Source organism: Mirounga leonina, unplaced genomic scaffold (assembly GCF_011800145.1).
Source record: "Mirounga leonina isolate KUSES-001 unplaced genomic scaffold, KU_Mleo_1.0 Mir_178, whole genome shotgun sequence".
NCBI classification, from domain to species: Eukaryota; Metazoa; Chordata; class Mammalia; order Carnivora; family Phocidae; genus Mirounga; species Mirounga leonina.
This window is the reverse complement of record NW_023270464.1, coordinates 17,352,854-17,374,955: the sequence shown is the minus strand read 5'-3', so window position 1 is coordinate 17,374,955 and position 22,102 is coordinate 17,352,854.

Here is a 22,102-nt window from a genome sequence, read left to right as displayed (position 1 = left end):
GTTCAGTTAGACTATGGTGCCCAGTTGTTCAGTCATACATCAGCGTAAATGATGCTATGAAGGTATTGGATGTGTTTAACATTTAAATCGGTAGATTCTGAGTGAAGTAGATTACCCTTCATAATATGGACCTCATCCAATCAGCTGAAGACCTTAAGCACGGACTGAGGTCCCCCAGAGAAAAAGGAATTCTGCCTCCAGTGTGCAACACAAAAAATCTGCCTTGGACTCAAGATTGCAACACCTCCTCCTGTCCCAATTTCCAGCCTTCCAGTTTGCCCTCCCTGCAAATTTCAAATTTTTCAGCCACCACAATCTCATGAGCCAATTCCTTACAACAAATCTGCCTCTCATCCTATTCAACAGGAGATATATATATATAAATCCTCTTTATTCTATTTCTCTGAAGAACCCTGACTAATAATACAGATATTCAATTCCAGTACTCCTGTATTACAATAATTTTGATTACATTAGCATGGGGTTAATTTTGCGGTAAGCTTCCTTTTATAAGAACACCAAGTCCCAGGGGTGCCTGGGCGGCTCAGTCGTTAAGCGTCTGCCTTCAGCTCAGGTCATGATCCCAGGGTCCTGGGATTGAGCCCCACATCAGGCTCCCTGCTCTGCGGGGAACCTGCTTCTTCTCCCTCTCCCACTCCCCCTGCTTGTGTTCCCTCTCTCGCTGTGTCTCTCTGTCAAATAAATAAATAAAATCTTTAAAAAAAAAAAAGAACACCAAGTCCTGTTTTTATATGCTTGGTCTTCATCCTTGGTACTCAGAGCAATAGTCAGCACCTTTCCAGTAGCAAGTCATAGCAGTTCCCTCACTCGGGCTTGAGCACAAAAGGATTTTGTTAGCTCAAACAAGGGAAAATCCAGGAGAAAATAAGGCATCAGGCACTTCTGGATCCAGGAGATCAAACTGTGTCACCACTGAGATCCCACTTTGTCTCCTACCTCTGCTTTTCTCCACACTGGATGCATTCTCCCACAGGTTCTCCCTGCAATCATGGTGGCAAGATGGCGGGCCAAAGCCCTACCCCCAAACTGGGAGATCCTCCCCTCTCAGCAACTCTACTTGAAAAAGTAATTCTTTAGTCTCCAAGAACTCTAACACAAGTCCCCAAACTGGATCTCATTAGATGAACTTAGGTCATATGTGCATTCCTAAAACAATCATGGCCAGCAATGGGTTTAAATGTGGGCCCATGGTCTGGTTCTGGAAAGACCTCTGAGGATTTCTGAGAAAGGTTTTTCTCCCACCATGATAAGAGACAGGCTTGTGAAAAAAAAGCTTTTGATCCTTCTCTGCCTTCTTGCTTTGGAGGCTCTCAGGTGAGAATGGGACACATGAAGCTATAACAGGAGACTATCTCTATCCCTAAATCACAAAAATATTCTCCAACATCAATTTCTATTAACTTTGTCATTTTATGGGGCACCTGGGTGGTTCAGTCAGTTAAGCGTCTTCTTTCAGCTCAGGTCATGATCCCAGGGTCCTGGGATCAATCCCTGCATCAAGCTCCCAGCTCAGCGAGGAGTCTGGTTCTCCCTCTCCCTCTGCCTCTGCCCCCCACTCGTGTTCCCTCTTTTTCTAATAAATAAAATCTTTTTTAAAAACTTTGTCATTTTACCTTTAAATTGTATATATTTCATTCATTTGGAGTCTACCTTTGTATGTGATATGATGTGGGATCCTGTTTTCTTTTTCTCTATGTAATGAGCCAGTTTTCCCAACACCTTTCTATCAGACAGCCCACTCTTTTCCCCTTGATTTTGTGGATTAAGTCCCCATATACATCTGGGTGTCTCTAGAGCTTTCCTCTCTGTTCCAGTGGTCCATCCATTCTTCCATAAGTCCATTCCATATTGTCTTTATTACTATGGCTTTGAAGTTGTCCCAACATATGGTGCGCATACTTTCTCCCCATTCTTTGCTCTTTTTCAAAGCTTGTTCACCTTTTTGCGTTCCCTTATTCTTCCTTATGTTTTTATAGCTCATATTAGTTTAAATCGTTTATATTTATAGATTATTGAATTCATCAAAAAAAATCCAACTGGAATTTTATTGGGGTTGTACTGAGTTTACAGATTAATTAAGAGAAATTTAACATCTCTATAATATTAAATTATCGAATCAAGAGCACAGACTGTGTCTCCATAGATGAACCTCTATATGATTTTTCAGAGATTACTTTTTTTTTCCAGAAACATCATGTGTATTTTTCAGATATGTTAGTACCTAGATACTTGTTGATGTTGTGAATTATATCTTATTCTTACTAAAGTTTCTGCTGGTATTGTTTTGTTTTGTTTTAAGTGATCTCTTATCCAGCAAAATCTTGCTGAGTTCACTTATTAGTTCTACTGGTTGATCCTGCTGGATTATCTAAGTAGATATTTAGATCATACATAAACAGTTTTATTTCTTCTTTTCCAATCCTTTCTTCTCTTATTTTCTTATCACCTTGACCAGTAGTTCCATTCTGTGTTCTTTTTTAAGATTTTATTTATTTTTTTGAGACAGAGAGAGTGAGGGCAGGGGGAGGGGCAGAGGGAGAAGGAGAATCAGGCTCCGCGCTGAGCAGGGAAGCTGATGTGGGGTTCAATCCTGGAACTCCAGGATCATGACCTGAGCCAAAGGTAGACGCTTAACTGACTGAGCCACCCAGGCACCCCTCCATTCTGTGTTAAACAGCAACAGGTATCTTACAGTAATCTGACTACTTTAGTGGTGAAATCTTGAGCAAATTTCCTCACCCAGCCTGACTCTCAGTTTCCCCAGCCGATAAACCTTCCTCATGGAGTTGTGACAATCATGATAATAAACCCAAAGTTTGTAGGACCCAATGGGTGCTAAAGCATACGGCGTAGCTTTACTAGTCCCCCTAATAAAGACACGAGCCATCCACTCCTTTGTATGCCAGTCCCACGGTTACAGGGAATTATACCATTTAAAATACATAGGATATCTAGGGGCAGGTGGGTGGCTCAGTCGGTTAAGTGTCTGACTTCAGGCAGGTCATGATCTCAGGGTCCTGGGAGCCCCAGGATCAAGCCCTGGGATAGAGCCCTGTGATGGGTTCTGTGCTCAGCAGGGAGTCTGCTTGTCCCTCTCCCTCTGCCCCCCCCCATTTGTACTCTCTGTGTCTCTTCAAATAAATAAAATCTTTTTAAAAATAAAGAAATAAAAAAAAATAAATAAATAAAATTTAAAAAAAATAAAGAAATAAATAAAATAAATAAATAAAATACATAGGCTATCTACAGTAGAGATGCCGTTTTTATATGCATCTAAAATGAATATTTTATAAGACTGGTGGAAAGGATTTCAGCCCCCTACCCACGGCAAAGTTGTTCACTGAAAGTATTAACCAAGTATAAAGGAGTAAATTAGCAATAGCAGCACCAGAGGGATAGTTCACCCTAACTTTTCATTCTAATTTCATAATGTATGTGTCAGCAAACTCATTATTAACACATTCTAAAATAAACTCTCATGATCAGTGATGGTGGGAGAGACCCTGGAATAAACTGAATTTCTTATGTTCTAAACTGACAGGCAATGATTAAAAAAAAAAAAATAGCAGTGTAAGTGTTAATTTTTTTATTTAACCCAAATATTTTGGTGAGGAAAACACAATTATCTGTTATTTGTCATAGGTAAAGTTTTCATCTTTATATAGTAGATCAGTGCTTAAAATAGGATAATGTAAACGAAATAAATTCTAAGTCTTATTCAATCCTTAAAAAATGGTACAAGCCATCCGGCAATTTTCTTTGTTAAATTAGATTTTAGCTCCACTAATTGTCGATACATCCTTGTGCTGGCAGGTTGGTCTTTCCCCCTGAAGATGCGTACTGAAATGCTGATAAATGGACCACTAACAGTAATTATAAATATTCTGGGGATGTGATTTCAAAGCTCCGATTTTCAGAAAACTGCATATTTTTTGCTCTATTTGGGTGAAAGCATGTTTGTAGTAACAACTTAGCAATAAAAACCATCTTTGAAAACTATTCTGTTCTTTGATGTGACTGCAGGGACTTTTCTCATCGCTGATGGCGAGGATTTTAAATAACATTTGCACAACTTGGACAGATCTTCTATTCTGCTTGGAACTGAGTGGTTTCGCAATCCCCCTTAGTGACATCACGTTGAACAGAACAGCAATAAATACAATTCACTCCCAGGGCGCCTGGGTGGCTCAGTCGTTAAGCGTCTGCCTTCGGCTCAGGTCATGATCCCAGGGTCCTGGGATCAAGCCCCGCATCGGGCTCCCTGCTCAGCAGGAAGCCTGCTTCTCCCTCTCCCACTCCCCCTGCTTGTATTCCCTCTCTCGCTGTGTCTCTCTCTGTCAAATAAATAAATAAAATCTTTAAAAAAAAAAAATACAATTCACTCCCAGTGTGCTCATTCCTCACTGCGGCCAACGGGGGGTTGCTTACAGCTGTGGAGATGGAGTTTGATTCCCCTACACTGACTGTTCTGATTCTCTGATCTCAGCACTTTTCCCCTGTGATCCTAAGCTGGAAAATTGTTTTGTATGTGAACTACCACAGTACATTTCAAGCAGAACTGTAGAATTACAGTTTTAGAAATTACCTTTCATATCAACCATCTGTATCCCTCCCCCCCTACACCATCTCCACAAAACACAGATCGAATGAGGTATACAAAGAATTGTGAGGTATTTTAAAGCTTATATTAAGTGCCTACTGCATGCCTACCACACTGAAAGGGGATTTAGCATTATGGTATCATTAATGCTCTTGTGAGAAAATATCTTGTGAGATACATTGGTCTCTGCCCCTGGTTCCTGGCACAGAGCTCCTAAAACCCTTGTGATTTCCTGGGGGATAGGAGTGTCTTTTGTTCTCATGAGGTAACTTTGGGTGGGTTCCTGGATAGCGCCCGGGTGGGGGTCCCCAGAAGGACCCAGCCATGATTAGAAGCTTGGAATTTTCATTTTCTTAAGAAGGGACAAGGGCTGAAAACGGGAGTAATGATCAATCATGCCTATGTGATGAAGCCACCATAAAATCCCAAAAGTACAAGGTTCAGAGAGCTTCCAGATTGGCGAACACATCCACATGGGAGGGAGGTGCACCCCAAATCCACAGGGACAGAGCTCCTGTGCTCTGGACCCTCCCAGACCTTACCCTATGTATCTCTTCATCTGGCTGTTCATCTGTATCCTTTATCATGTCTTTTAAGAAACTGGTAAGCCTAAGCGTTTCCCTGAGTTCTGTGAGCCGCTCTAGCAAATAATCAAATACGAGGCAAGAGGAGATCACGGGAACCACTGGTTGGCAGTGACGTCAGACAGAGGATGTGGGTAACCCGGGGACTACTGCTGCGACTGGCATCTGAAGGAGGGGGCAGTCTCCTGGGACTGAGCCCTTAACCCGTGGGATCTGCTTCCAGGTGGATAGTGTCAGGATTGAGTTAAATTGTAGGACACCCCGCTGGGGTCACACAGACCTGCTTGGTAGGGGGGAGCCCCACACATCCGGGGTCAGAAGTGCTGAAAGCGTGGCCGTGCGTGAGAGTGCAGGAGACACAGACAGGAGGACAGGGTCTCCCCAGGACATCTCCCAGTGACCCTGCAGATGGCTAACAGCAATCACCATGGCAAAATCACCGACAACAGCTATTGAGAAAGCACATGACGATAGGTGAGAGCATGGTCTGGAGTCAGGAACCCTGTCTTCAATCTCAGCTCTGCCACTTGAGTGTGTCCCCCCTGGTTCCTCACCCTCTCTGTGCTCTCGTCCCCTTGTCTGTAAAACAGGAACAACAGTAGTGCTACCTCAAAAGGCCCTTGTGGAGATGAATGAGATGATGCAGGTGACACTCTCCATGGGTTACAAATTGTCTTCAGCTGGAACAACCTATGAGCTTGTACTTTCCTTAAGAAAAGCCCAGAGGGGGGCACTAGCAGGAACCAGCTCCGCAGCTGAGGTCCCCAGGGGCCACTGCTGCTGTCCCCCAGTCATGGTCAGACCCCAGCAGGGAGTAGGAAGGTGGGCTAAGGCAGGACTAAAGGACCTGGCTCACTCCAGTCACCCACCCTCCAAGCACCTTTCCAGAATCGTCTCAGTATCTGGGCTCTTCACCTCCCACTCTCTCCTCAGCCTCCACCATGGCTCCGGCCCATCCTCCCACTGAAACAGCTTTCTCAGCTTACTCAGGACTCCACATGGCTAAATGAAGCAGACATTTTTCATTCCTCATCTTTCCTGACCTCTCCCTCTCTCTCAGCAGACCGAGGTCCCCTCCTTGAAATACATTCTTCTCATGGCCTCCATGACATGGCACTCTTTGCCTCTCTTCCTGCCTCTCTGGTGGCTCCTTCTGTCCCCTGAGCATATTCCTTCTCCTCAACCCAACCCCAAAGCACAGGTGTCCTCAGGCTGGGCCCTGACAGTCTGCTGACTCGCCCACTATCTCTCCTTAGGCTACCTCAGCCACACCCGAAGCTTAATTTCCACCCACGTGCTCCCAATGCCCAACTTCCCCTCTGCAGCCCAGACCTCTCCTCTGGCTCCAGACCTGAGGATCCACTCCCTGCCCGAATCTTCATGGCTTGTTCCAAAGGCTTCTTGTACTCAAAATATCCCAGAGTGCCCATGGTCCCCTAGGCCTTAAACACTCCTCTCCAATTCTTAATCGCAGGAAACAAACTGAGGGTTGCTGGAGTGGGGGGTGGGGTGGGAGGGATGGGGTGGCTGGGTGATAGACATTGGGGAGGGTATGTGCTATGGTGAGCGCTGTGAATTGTGCAAGACTGTTGAATCTCAGATCTGTACCTCTGAAACAAATAATGCAATATATGTTAAGAAAAAAAAAAGAAGAAGAAGAAGGTAGCAGGAGGGGAAGAATGAAGCGGGGGAAATCGGAGGGGTAGACGAACCATGAGAGATGATGGACTCTGAAAAACAAACTGAGGGTTCTAGAGGGGAGGGGGGTGGGAGGATGGGTTAGCCTGGTGGTGGGTATTGAGGAGGGCACATTCTGCATGGAGCACTGGGTGTTGTGCACAAACAATGAATCATGGAACACTTCATCTAAAACTAATGATGTAATGTATGGGGATTAACATAAGAATAAAAAAATTAATTAATTAATTAATTAATTAATTTAAAAAAACCACTCCTCTCCATCACCACTACACTTCAAGCCCGGCTCACTCCCTGTGGTCCCCTACCCAGGGAATGCCCCATGGCCTATCCAGTCATGCAAGCTAAAAACCTGGACATCGTCCTCGACTGCTTCCTCACTCTTTCTTTCCATTTCCAAACCAGCAAAAAGCCCTGGAGATTTTTTTTCTCCTAAAGATCTCACAAGTTCACCAACTTGATCTCTGTCCTGCTCTAAGCCACCCTCATCTCTCACTGGGATATGGCAATAGCTTCCTCACTGGCCAGCTTGTGTCTGTCTGTCTTGTTCCAGTCTATTCTCTACACGGTGCTATGAAACTGAATAAAGGAAACCTCATTTAAAATGGAGTCAGGAGCATATCCGATAAAGGGTTAGTATCCAAAATACATAAAGAACTTATAAAACTCAATACCAAAAAAAAAATAATAATAATCCAATTAAAAAATGGGCAGAAGATATGAACAGACATTTTTCAAAAGAAGACAGACAGACACGTGAAAAGAGGTTCAACATCACTCATTACCTGGGAAATGCAAATGAAAACTAAAATGAGATACCAACTCATACCTGTCAGAATGGCTAGAGTCAAAAACACAAGAAACAAGTGTTGGCAAGGATGTGGAGAAAAAGGAACCCTAATGCACTGCCGGTGGGAATGCAAACTGGTGCAGCCACTCCGGAAAACAGTGTGTAAGTTCCTCAAAAGATTAAAAATAGAAATACCCATGATCCAGTAATCACAATACTGGGCATTTACCCAAAGAATACAAAAAAAAAAAAAAAAAAAAAAACGTTAATTCAAAAAGATACATGCACCCCTGTGTTTACTGCAGCATCATCTATAATAGCCCAATCGTGGAAGCAGCCCTAGTGTCAACACATAGATGAATGGATAAAGATGATGTGGTACAGATACCATGGAATATTATTCAGCCGTAAGAAAGAATGAAATCTTGTCACTTGCAGCAACATGAATGGATCTAGTGAGTATAACGCTAAGACAAATACCATATGATTTCACTCATTTGTGGAATTTAAGAAACAAATGGGTATAAGGAAAAAGAGAGAGACAATTCAAGAAGCCGACTCTTACCTATAAAGAACAAACTGCTTTTTTTTTTTTTTAAAAAAAAAAAGAAGAAGGTAGCAGGAGGGGAAGAATGAAGGGGGGGAAATCGGAGGGGGAGACGAACCATGAGAGACGATGGACTCTGAAAAACAAACTGAGGGTTCTAGAGGGGAGGGGGGTGGGAGGATGGGTTAGCCTGGTGGTGGGTATTGAGGAGGGCACGTTCTGCATGGAGCACTGGGTGTTATGCACAAACAATGAATCATGGAACACTACATCTAAAACTAATGATGTAATGTATGGGGGTTAACATAACAATAAAAAATTAAAAAAAAAAAAAAAAGAACAAACTACTGGTTACCAGAGGGGAGGTGGGTGGGAGGATGGGTGAAATAGGTGAAGGAGATTAAGAGCACACTTACCATGAGGAGCATTGAGTAATATATACAATTGTTCAATCACTATATTGTACCCCTGAAATTAATATAACACTGCACGTTAATTATACTAGAATTAAAATGTTTTAAAAATAATTAAAAAGGGGGCACCTGGGTAGCTCAGGTTTAGCACCCGACTCTTGATTTTGACTCAGGTCATGATCTTAGGGTCCTGGGATCGAGCCCCATGACAGGCTCCATGCTCAATGGGGAGTCTGCTTGAGATTCTCTTTCTCCCTCTTCCTCTGCCCCTCCCTCCACTCTCTCTCTCAAATAAATATTTTTAAAAATAATAAATAAATAAATTTTAAAAATAAATAAAGTGGAGTCAGGAGGCCAGAAAGGGGAGCTCTCATGCCTCACCACTCAACCACAGACCCAGCAGGAAGAAGCCAAAATCACTACTCCAGCAGGAAGAAGAAAGAATTTCTCCCTGCCCAGCAACAAATTCAGCCAATGAGAAAAGTCACCACCCTGAACTCTTGCTTTCCTCCAATGGACTTTTATTCAGAGTAGCCCCTCGAACTTCTTCCTTTTCTCTATAAAGTAACATTCCCCTCCTTTGATCTCTGGACTTGCCTGTGGCTTTAGCTATAGCTTGCTTGTCCTGAACTGCATTCTTCTGCTATTCCTGAATAAACCCATCTGCTGGTAAAATAACCGGCTGTTTTACTTTTAAGGTCAACAGTAGCCATGGAGATCTTTTCAATCTACAAATTTGATCATGTCACCATCACCAACTCATAACACTTGTCTGCTGCATTTAAAACCTTTCAGTAGCTTCTCCTTTCTCTTAGGACAGAGGCCAGAATCTGTGATATAACCTATAAAGCTGAGTGATGGGGACCTGCCTAACTCTGGGCACTCATCTAGCACTGTGGGCTCTACATTCCATGCTGTAGCCATAAGGGCCTTCTTTCTAGTCACCAAACCTTTCCTGTTCCCTCTGCCCTTGGGGTGGCAATGAAACCAGGCCCCTGAAGTGGAATAGAGTGAAGAGAGTTGGGACAGAGGAGACCAAGTTGCTGAGAGGCTATCGTGCAGAGTGGGTCACCCATATGGATAATGAAGTTGACCAGGATGATGGCAAGAAGTGGAATGGAGAAGACCCGGGTCACCTGCCCAAGGCCTCAGTGGATGTGCAGAAGAAGCCCCAAAGTGTAGACAACAAACACAGCCATAGAGCTGTGAGATATTCCAATGACATGAGCCTTACAGCACTGAGAGTTTCTCACTCATGAAGGGAGGTGGGAGAGCAACCATGAGGAGCCGGGAGAAGGCTGATCCATCCCCTGCCCTGTCCTTCCTCCAGAATGCAGGATACCACAGGAGAAAGAGAAGCCTCCACTCAAGAGACACACAGGGGAATAGAGTCTCTAAGCTGTCCCACTCTGCCCTAGGCCTCATCTCCCCTCTCTGCACCCTCCCTCTTCCCCCACCTTCTTTCTCACTCCTCGTTGCTTGGTGACCTCCCCAATTAAATAGGGATCATAACATTGGCCTATCATACAGGTCAATGAGAGGACATGTTCAAAGATGCTCACTGTAGTTGTTTTGTGGTAGCAGGAAGTTGGCAGCCATCCAACAGTGGAGAAATGGGTTTGTGCCATGCAGAGAATACACACTATGGAACATGGTGCAGCACTTGGAAAAAGCAGACTGGACATGCGCAGCAATATGGATAAAGTATAGAAACGTAGTGCGCCTAGCACCCAGCTGTGGACTTCAAATACAATCTCCCACTAATCAGAACCAGGGCTCCTTGAAGAAACAGCTGACTCCAGGTCTGGGGCAATAAATATATAAGATGATCCAGGAATAGCTTATCATACCAGGCAGCAAGGACACTATCAAAGACTAATGAGGTAGTTTCAACAATGACTAAAAAATGAAATCCTGCAGAGGCTCCCATTTGCCAAAGATGGGACAATTTCAACATCAGTATGAATAACTGTAAACAATTGAAATAATCAAATATGTTTAAATAAATGAGGTTATAATCTTATTTTTTAAACTTATTGATTGATCTTTAGGGGAACTAGCTCATTATTTTGAAAATTGATAAGTAAAGGAAAGAATCAAGCACTATCTTGCTTTTCCTATACAAACTGTATCTCAAGGTAGCTAAGTTTCTCTTTATAGAAATAGTCCAGCTAATAAATAAAGAAGGAATGACAGAATTAGATTATCATTATTTTGAAACCCCTAAGGAAATCATGGACCTAGGCATTGCTCACCAACACTACTAACAACACAGAGACAACTAGACACTAGGTGCCTCTTGATAGAAGTCCATAACTTCACTTATGAAGTATTTCTTGCTCAAACAACAACAACCGTGAATCGGATCAAGTTTCTAGACCTCACTACCAATTTACAGGAAATAAAGAGGGCAGAGGAACATATGAAAAAACACCACAGAGATACAATCACCAGACTTTGGAAAACTTCATGAAGATAAACACTCTGATCTTCAATAAATAACTATTTAGGAACAGAGGGCAGAACCATAGATTAAGGGACACCTGTGTGGCTCAGTCGGTTGAGCTTCTCCCTCTGCCTGCCACTCCCTTACTTGTGCTCTCTCTCTCTCTTTCTCTGACAAATAAATAAATAAAATCTTTAAAAAGAGAACCTTAGATTTAAAGAGATAAGAGACATATCAACCAATCACAATGTATAAATCTTATTTGAATTTTAAATGATTACAAGACAATTGGGAAAATTTGAACAATGACTGAATAATTGATGATATTAAGTGATTATTTCTAATTTTTAGGTATGATAATATATTGATTATATAATTTAATGATTATATTTTAGAGGTATATATAGTATACTTATCAATGGAATAGTATGATGCTGGGACTTACTTCAAAGTTATCTGTGAACAATGGAAAGGGATGGTGGTACAAATGAAACAAAACTGGCCACAAGTTGAACCTCATTCTGTGCACAAGTGTATACTTCACTTTGAGTGATGGGTACACTGAAGTTTGTCACACTCTTCTACTTTTGACACTGTTTGAAATTTTTGCACAATAAAAAGTTTTTTAAATAATGGTGAAAAAAAGAATGAAACAGGTTAGCGACTACACCATTAATGTAAATTTAAAATATAAACACTGGGGTGCCTGGGTGGCTCAGTTGGTTAAGCATCTGCCTTTGGCTCAGGTCATGATCAGGGTCCTGGGATCGAATCCTACATTGGGCTCCCAGCTCAGCGGGGTCTGCTTCTCCCTCTCTCTCTGGCCCTCTCCCCATTCATGCTCTCTCTCTCTCTGATAAAATCTTAAAAATAAAAATAAAAAATAAATAAAATAAAATATAAACACCAACAAAATAGTACAAATAAAAGGACATATGTCAAACATATTAAAATGGTTGCCATTAGGAGGATTGGAGAATGGACATAGAGGATAAAATAAAAGGTATAAAAATAACTGAATCAGAAAGCGACATTACACTGACCGACAATAAGGTGTCGTTAACTCAACCCTCTGTCTCTGAGGTCAAAGAAAGTTCTTTCACACATTTGTGAGGATTCAATGAGGTATGTGGTTATTGTTGCTGGCATAATGCTTGGCACAGCAGAGGTCCATAATAAGTATTAATTTCCCTCTGTTCCCTCTACCTCCCACCATCTCCTTGCCCTGCCTATGAATAAAAAGGATCATATAAGTTAATTCTCTTTGAGATACTAAGCACTGGTAACAACTTCATGTCTCCTCAGCAGAGGCTTTCCAGACAGCACAATACTTAAGAAATTAATCTCCACTAAGTGAAATTCCTGCATATGACAGAAATTTCCATTTACTTAGTGCTGAGCCCTAAAACAAGAGGGCCAACAGTGTCCATTGTGAGGGTGATCTTGGGAGGGCTCAGATCTGCCTAACCAGCCCAAAACTCTTCAGAGTGGCATTCTGGGTTCATTGCCATCCCCCGTCTTCGAAATCAAACATGTCGACACTAAAAAGCACACCACCTGCTAGTTCATCCCAGGAATCAGAGAACTTCGGGTAACAGCTTGATCTTAGATGAGCATCAAATTGAAATATTTATGTGCTGAGCTTTGCTCTTCCATCTCGCTGGAAAGATTCCTATTGCATGCCCCACCCCAATCGCCACTGGAAGCGAACCTCTACCATTTCTCTCTCTCTGCCTCTATGGCCATGACTGCCATGTTCCTTCCAAGCAATATATAAACTTTTAATTCAAAATCATGTTCTGGGTGACTGGCTCACTGGGAATCATCCAGAGGTGCCAATGACTCAGCCAATAAATTTGAGGCCCAGCAATTGACTTGGAGTCAGTGGCGCCTGACAACTGCTCAACAGCAGAAAGTGAAAAGCAGCAGAATTCTACATTGGTTTATAACAGATAAATGCTCCTGGTCCATCTCACAGGAGCTGTTGGAGTGAAAAGCAATTAGCAGTGTTCCTGGCTGCAGATTGGCCCCAACAGGTCAAAATTAAGGTCAGCTGTAATCAGAGGGAAGGACATTTCACCATCTGAATAAAGCCTCGCCAATCAGTGTACACATCTTTCTAGCACATTCCATGTGTCCATCATCACACTAGAAAACAGCAAGAGTCACTCACTCTAACAGACCTCTGCTTTCAAAATTGTAATAATCTTGTGAGAGATACAATACAGAGAATTAGACAGAATAATGTGAAACAGTAAACCAAGTAACCATATAACTACCAGGCATCCATTTTTGTCTAGAATTACTTTTCCCACCTTTATTGGTAGGCCTGAATTCTACAAGTTCCCAATGCCACTGACTACACAGAATCCTCCTCTGGTGACTTATCGTGGCACTCACTTTTCTGGCACTACCCCTCTGAGGTAGCAGCCTGGGAGCCCCAGACTCACTGGGCCTCCTGCCCTTTGGAGCTCAGAGGCAGGAGTCAGCCCTATCTCAGCCAATTCCTCATGTTTTAGAGAGGAAGATGAAAGAGAAGTCAAGGGGTCTTCCAAGCATGTCTCCACATTGGGGTAAGAACTGGATGAATTCCTCCCACCACCTCCTTGCTTCTTATTTTGAGCAGATGCCCCTGTGCACATTATCAAGAGCTCTGATGGGAATACATACCTGACAAAATCATCCAGGAGCACGGGCAAGAGGCTTTCCCTTCTACCACTGGACACAGACAACATCCCGAGTCATTGATCCCCCCACCGACAGGCTAGGATTAGACTGTGCTGTGTCTGGACCACTGAGCCACATTTGTATTGTTGGGTACATTGTCAGAATCGCACAGCTCAGAGGTCTAATATCTGTCACAAACTGTTCCTGGACTCATTCTTCTCTCCCCTCGTTCCAAGCCTTCTGAGCAAGCAAATGAGGGCTTTCAGCCATAAGTGATTGAGTTACCTAACCAAACTGACCAGAAAAGAGTGGAAGCAAACAAAATAAAAGCTAAAATTTGAATTTAGCCAAAGAAATTATACAGCAGGGAATGGCTTTTCAGTATGAGAAAGCCAAAGGTAGATGTTACGAAAATTAACTTAGGCATTTTTTATGCATCAGGGGCTCACTATTAGCTAAAAGAGGCTTGGAATCTTGTTTGGGGCATTGTCTTTAGAGACAGTGAATGCTGAGGGAATTCAGGACACCTAGCATGGACGCATGACACAGACCATGAATCTGGCTATCTCCGTGTTCACCTACTTTGTCTTTGAACACCATGATGAAGCACGACCCAAGAACAAAGATCTCATTTTTTTTAAAAAAGATTTTATTTATTTATTTGAGAGAGAGAGAATGAGAGACAGAGAGCATGAGAGGGAGGAAGGTCAGAGGGAGAAGCAGACTCCCTGCCGAGCAGGGAGCCCGATGCGGGACTCGATCCCGGGACTCCAGGATCATGACCTGAGCCGAAGGCAGTCGCTTAACCAACTGAGCCACCCAGGCGCCCAAGATCTCATTTTTTAAAATCCATTACTTAGGATAACCACTGTACCTGTTAGCATTGCTGTTGCTTTCCACTCAACACTCCCATCCCCACCATCCCCCAACCCTCTCCTCAGTCCAAACATGACTATGACCTTCTCCTGGACAGCTCCACCATCATCATCTTGAGGGCTCAGTGTAGCCAAGGGAAGTGAAGTCAGCCAGAGGGTCAACAGGGGAAGGAAAATACAACTGAAAGCAGAAGAGGAGGGTATCACCAGCCATGTGTGCATATGTGACCAGCAACACCACTACTGTCCTTTCAGTAAGAGACCTGGGATGGTTTGAGGTCCGTAGAGTACATGAATATTTTATATATTTATAATTATTTGCATATTTATGTATATGTTTTAATATATTTTATGTATATAAAAATGCTTCATGTTATTTATGTGAATCTGAGTTTAATAAGTCAGATTAGATGAAGAAATCAAGTTTTTGTTGGGGAGCCCTGGGGTTTCAAGTGGGGAGCCATAGGGTTCAATGCTGGAGGAAGGAAAGTTACCAGGAGGATTGAAGAAGGTTGGGTTTCCAGGAAATCATGCCCCTTCTCTGGTCTGTAGGAGTCTGTCTCTGTCTGCTCCTGCCTCCACACCCCCAGCCCCTACTTCTCTATGGGTCCCAGTCATTCTCTCTCTTCCTCTACTGTCACTTTTCCTTCACATGCGCACGCGAGCAATCCATCATCATTCTGCCATTGTTATGGACTTCATCATCACTGGTTTCTTAGGTTGCCAGTTGAAAATTTTTTATGTAAAAGAAATATTTGTAGGGGCTCCTGGGTGGCTCAGTTGGTTAAGCGACTGCCTTCGGCTCAGGTCGTGATCCTGGAGTCCCGGGATCGAGTCCCACATCGGGCTCCCTGCTCAGCACGGAGTCTGCTTCTCCCTCTGACCCTCCTCCCTCTCATGCTCTCTGTCTCTCATTCTCTCTCTCGCAAATAAATAAAATCTTAAAAAAAAAATTTTTTTAATAAATAAATAAATAATAAATTAGAAAAAAAGAAATATTTGTAAATCATCACATTTTCCCATTGACTTCCACGCCATTTCAGAAATATGATCCCACAGAGGAAAATACTTGGGCACACATAGTAAAAACCACAGATGGAAGCTGCTATGTCCTTAAAAGAATATTCTGCCTTTGACTGAGTATGATTTATGACTATGTGATTTTCCCCCTGGATATCTGCAAGAAAAGTTAGGCAAACAGGCAGTCAATTAGAGCACTCCACATTAAAAGTATATTTATTATTTATTAACCACCTTTCTTGATTGATTGGCTTCCGTTTTACTGGTTTTTCTCAATGACCCAATGTAAATGGACTACTTAAATCATTCACACTTGTAACCGTTGGTCCAGATATTCAATGGAAACTGCCTGTAAGCCCACTGGGCAACACTTGTGAGGAACAGCTCCTCAATACCCTCCCCACTTCCTCGTGGTCTCTGTGTCCTGACCTGTCCTCCGCCCCTCCACCCCTTCCCAACTCCCCTGGTCATGAGATAGCCCTCTCAGGATGGACTTTGGCCTCCTTCTCAGCTGTAAGTCACATTTACTCCCTGAATTATATCTACTCCTGCCCCCTTCCTGCCCCACGCTTCTGCCCCACACCGCGTCTTCCACCCGTTGCTCTGAGGTCCATGCATTTATTTCTCCAATGTTCACAGCAGAGTATTAAAAAGTTACTCTTTCTTTAAAACCATAGGTTAGCATGGTGCTAGTAGCTAGTAATTTATGTATGATCTTTTTGGTTCTAGCCTTTCTAAGCAGGAATACAGTCTTCCAGTTTTGGGTTTTGGGTTGTTTGGGGGGTTGTTGTGTTTTTTTGTTTTGTTTTGTTTTTTTGGTTTTTTTTTTTTAAAGATTTTATTTATTTATTTGAGAGAGAGAATGAGAGACAGCACAAGAGGGAAGAGGGTCAGAGGGAGAAGCAGACCCCCCGCCGAGCAGGGAGCCCGATGCGGGACTCGATCCCGGGACTCCAAGATCATGACCTGAGCCGAAGGCAATCGCTTAACCAACTGAGCCACCCAGGCGCCCGGGTTGTTGTTTTTTTAGTCCAATATTATAGGTATATTGGAAGTTCTGTCATCTGTGAGGTGCATTCCTGCCCTGGATTATCAAATGTGCAAGAGCAGCATGTCCCGACAATCTGTCACTAAAATCTAACCTCCTTACAACTCAGGCAGAAGTATCTGACGAGGCTTCACAGAATCCAAAAATCCACATGGGAAGGAATGTGAATCTGTTCTTGACCAAGCAACAGCCAGAGCCCAGGTAATCAAAATAGCAGTGGACATACACCTAACATTTCATTAAACAATCCTTATCTCTGTATGCAATGTGCTTTGATAACTATTCTATTCCATTTCATTTGTAAAAACTGGTTTCACCATTAAATCGATTTTACAATTGGGTTGCATCCCACAGTTTGTAAAAATACTGCTTCCCTCAGCCTGGCTGAAGAATTAAAGTCAGATAATGTCACCAGTTGACAGGCTGGGAGTCAAGTGGGGAACCACTGGAGGCCTGAGCCGAATCCCTGCCCTTCTACTGACTTGCTGACAGGAGGGGACAAATCACTTAGCTTCTCTGTGACTCACTTTCCATCTCAAGTCGAGGTTCTGCCTGCTCTCTCCTCACGGGTCTCTTAGAGGGATCTAATGAGATGAAAGATGTGCAAGCGCTTTGAAAATATTAAAGTACCACTCTCAACTCCAAGGGAGTGGTGTCAGTCATTGAGAAGGAAGAAGTGACATAATAACCTGGGAGTTTCCACACGCTGTTTCTCTACAACTCATCTGGGTTGCTTGGAGATCGGGTAGAGGTGGAAGACAGCCAGGGAGTGAAACCAAGAAGAGAAAGAATGTGAAGGAGACTGACAACGAGGCAGGTGTAGCACATCCTGAAACAAGCATCACTCCATTGGCCAGCGATTTACACTCACCAACTGAGAACCAGTGGCTCAGTGCCTTACTCCAAGAGGCATCACGAAATTCATACAATACTATTTATATATACACACCAACATATATGCCACCATATATGGTATATAGTATATATACATATACATACTAGTGCATACGATATGATATGTAGTACAATATTATATATATGCTAATATGTAGTATGTGTATATACATGTACGTGCACATGCACACACACACACACACACTCTAATTCTCAGAGGCTTTGTTGCCAAATTTCTTACAGTGTTCCTGGTGTTGACAGTTCCCTCTCTCTGCTTCCAGAGCTCTCAACAACACTGTCATTTTGTTAGAAAGAGCCCTCCCATATTATGTTGAGTGAAATAAGTCAAACAGAGAAAGACATGTATCATATGATCTCACTGATATGAGGAATTCTTTTTTTTTAAGATTTTATTTTTATTTATTTATTTGAGAGAGAGAGAGAATGAGAGAGAGAGCATGAGAGGGAGGAGGGTCAGAGGGAGAAGCAGACTCCCCGCCGAGCAGGGAGCCCGACGTGGGACTTGATCCCGGGACTCCGGGATCATGACCTGAGCCGAAGGCAGTCGCTTAACCAACTGAGCCACCCAGGCGCCCTGATATGAGGAATTCTTAATTGCAGGAAACAAACTGAGGGTTGCTGGAGTGGGGGGTGGGGTGGGAGGGATGGGGTGATTGGGTGATAGACACTGGGGAGGGTATGTGCTCTGGTAAGCGCTGTGAATTGTGCAAGACTGTTGAATCTCAGATCTGTACCTCTGAAACAAATAATGCAATATATGTTAAGGAAAAAAAAAGAAGAAGAAGAAGGTAGCGGGAGGGGAAGAATGAAGCGGGGGAAATCGGAGGGGTAGATGAACCGTGAGAGACGATGGACTCTGAAAAACAAACAGGGTTCTAGAGGGGAGGGGGGTGGGAGGATGGGTTAGCCTGGTGGTGGGTATTGAGGAGGGCACATTCTACATGGAGCACTGGGTGTTATGCACAAACAATGAATCATGGAACACTTCATCTAAAACTAATGATGTAATGTATGGAGATTAACATAAGAATAAAAAAAAAAGAAAGAGCCCTCCCAGCATATGCAAAAGGGATCTTGGCATGTGTTCCATATTACTTGATCTGACTCCCACCGTTGATCAAAGAACACTTCTAAATGAACCAGATGAGTCAGCAATCTATAAGCCATGAGCCACGGTGTATAGAAGCCTTCTGAGAAGCAATTCCTATCCCAACAAGACTTCTAGCTGAATTTCCCTTTACCCTGGAGACTTTAAACTCAAATGCCCATAAGGAGGGAGGCACATTCCATAAATGAGGAGAGAGGGGCCATGCGTAGGAGCATATTTGTTCCTGTGGAGTGCTGGGACCGCATCCAGCTGGCGTGTGCATGCCCACTCCATCTAAAGGGGGCAGCCGATGCCCAAACCAGCTGATTGTTGACCTATACTACAGACCTTCCCCTGCTCCAAAAGAAGTAAAAAAATCTGGATTTTTATGTAAAAATGGCCTGATTCTTAAATGGTCACTCAATTTTTATATGTCTTATGTATAATATACAAATATATAAATATGTATTTATATATATATACCAAAAAAATAACAAATTCAGCCTATGAACATCAATTAATGGCCCATACTTTCTTCTCAAAAAAAAAAAAAACAGAATTAAGTGATTTTTTTCTATTACGATATTTCATTAAAGGTGAAAATTCAAAATAAAAGTCAAATTCATCTAGTGTTTTGTCTTTAGACTTTCATACCATCTTAGCCCATATCCTCTAAGAAACAGACCTGTGGCAAGGATTAAGATATTTATACTTTGTTGGGCAGGGGGGTGGGGCGGATATTATCCCTAGACTTTAAGAGTAAGGAAAAGGAGAAAGGACCAAAGGAAAGAGGAGGAGCATTACAGAGTATTGCCTCTGTTTACTACAAACCACAAAGAGATGCGACAGGACACCAGGCAGGTGGATTCACTCCACACATGGAGACACAGGCGTGCTACAAGGAGAAACTGACCCTCAGAGAACACTTCATGGGACAAAAGAAGGATGGAAGTTTATCTGCCAATTCCGGGGGAGAGAAAAGGGTAAGGCAAGGGAAACACCTGACGCATAGGTATGACCCTGAGAGCAGGTGTCTCCTTACCTTGCACCTTCAATGCCTCACTCACCTCCCCTAGTTCTGGCCCTGGCAAGTTCACTCCTGTCTCCTGTTTCCCACTAGTCAATGTTTACCTCACAGGGTGACCCTCCCCTGAACTTGCAGATGCCAGATTCCACAACCTCAGTGGTGCCTCTGTTTTTCTAAATCCAGAGTGGCAAGAAGAACCAGAAAACTCAGGCATATGGCTAGTTGGCCCAGCTGCACGGCACAGGGAAGGGGGAGGGCCCAGCGCTCTCAGGGCAGGTGACTGGTTGGCCCCGGTGGTGGCTGCAGTATGGTCCAGGAGGTGGTTGGTGCCTTCAGAAAAAAGGAGGCAACTGAGGGAATCTAAGATGGTACAGACAGGCATAGAATACATAGACATGGTCAAAACATAGCTATATTAAGAACCATTAAATTATTTTGAACATTGAAAAAGAGAAAAGGCACAAATCCCAGGATCAGAAATGAGAGAGGGGACATCACTACAGATCCTGCAGAAAGTGTTAGGATAAAAAGAAAATGTTAGGGCAACAGTTAGTCAATAAATATAATTTGGATGAAACAGACGTGTTCCTGGAAAAAGTTACTAAGTCTACATGGCCATAAGGCTGTAGAACAAATCTGAAACTCAAGAGCTTCCCACTTTCTCAAAAGCATTCAAATCAGAACATTCATAAATTTACAAAGCCTCATAATTTAAAATCAAATAGCAAACTTCTTTAAGCCAGGGAGACTCAAGTGGAAGTTTGTTTGCCAGGCTTAACATGAATACAGAAAAAGGGTTAATAAATCCAGTCAAGAAAAGTTGAGTGGGTAAGACAAATCTGGAGGAGAAGAATCCAAGAATACTGGCGCCATGCTCCCACTGCTCCAGAAAGCTTATTCCAGAAAAATACTGTGACGACAGCTGGTTGCCAGGACTTTTACATCAGAAATAGCAAACTCAGATGCCTACAGGGGTGAGAGACCAGCCAAGACAACAGGGAATGGGATAGTAAGAGGCCGATGAGCCCCTTATAACTTCATGGCTCCATCTAGTTTTGCAACTTGAGCATGGTCATGGACTCCAGATTTTCTGGAGAGTTATTTGAAATCCCCCAGTGTTTAAATGTTGGCTCAAATTAATAATAATAATAATAATAACATACATATTGTGGGGGCCAAATAAAACACATCAGTGAGCCAGATACAGCCTACAACCTAGCAGTATGTGGCCTTTACTTCTGGTTTGCTTTTCGGAGGTAAGATGCAGAGAGGAGGGATTGGGAGGGGGTTTTGTTTGTTTCGTTTCTTATTTTAAAAAGCTGGAAGATCAAGTTCTGGAAATTTTCCTTCTTTTTTATGACCCCTGTAGTACAGTGAACTTCAAAACAAAGGGAAACAGCCACCAACCGACATTCTGGCTCTTCCTCATCCTGCCCCCAGGATCCAGCAGATAAGGAGCTAAATCCTAAAATTTGAAGAGGCTGGGTTTCTTCTCTCCCCTTCAGGCTACTGTCAACCTACTGTCCCTGTCCTCAGTTTCTGAAACACAGTGGTGATTTTGTTTATACCACTGTTTCCATATGGCTGAGCACCACGGGGTTTGGGTGAACACTGAGGGTGCATTTTACTGTGATAAGACGCTATCCTGGGTCAGGAAACAAGATGAAAGGCACATGAGCCTAGAGAGTCCTGAGTAGAAAGGAGATGAATTTCAGCCTCTGAGCCCAAGCACTGGAGTGCACAGCCCCTGCCGTCTTCCAAGTTTGGCTGTCATGACCACCTGCTCAAGTTCCAATGAGTCAACCCAAGGTAGCCCCGCCATCTCAAGGAGACACTTCAAACACACAGACGTCTGGGTGGAGAATGCCAGGCACTAATGAGCCGTCTCGCACCAGCACCTGGCCTCCCAGCGGCAAGAGAACTTTCCAGCATCACTCTGAGCACGGTGGTTGCCGTGCAAGCCATGAGTTGAAAGGGGCTCAGGAGGGCGAGGGCAGCAGGCCGTCCCTACATCCTCCGAGCAGTCAGAGAAGAGAGTGAACACTCGGGAACGAGAGGGGGTCAGGGCGCCAGCAGGAGCCCATCAGAATGCAGGCAGCCGCTGTGAACATGTCCTCAGAGCCACTCTTCCATTGCTCTTTGATCAGCGCGGCCCAGCTCCCCACGGATCCAGCCCCACTCCCCACGGAGCTGCCCTGGGCCGTTCAGGCCCCAATTGTCCACGTCCTTTGTGCGCCTCCATCAAGGCCACTCAAGCCACAATTTTCCCCAATAACAATCAGGAAGCTGGCAGCCAAAGTGTCTCTTTTCACACCGGCTCAAACAGAAAGCAGAGGTTTTCTAGGCGCCCTGCTGCTCTCCAGG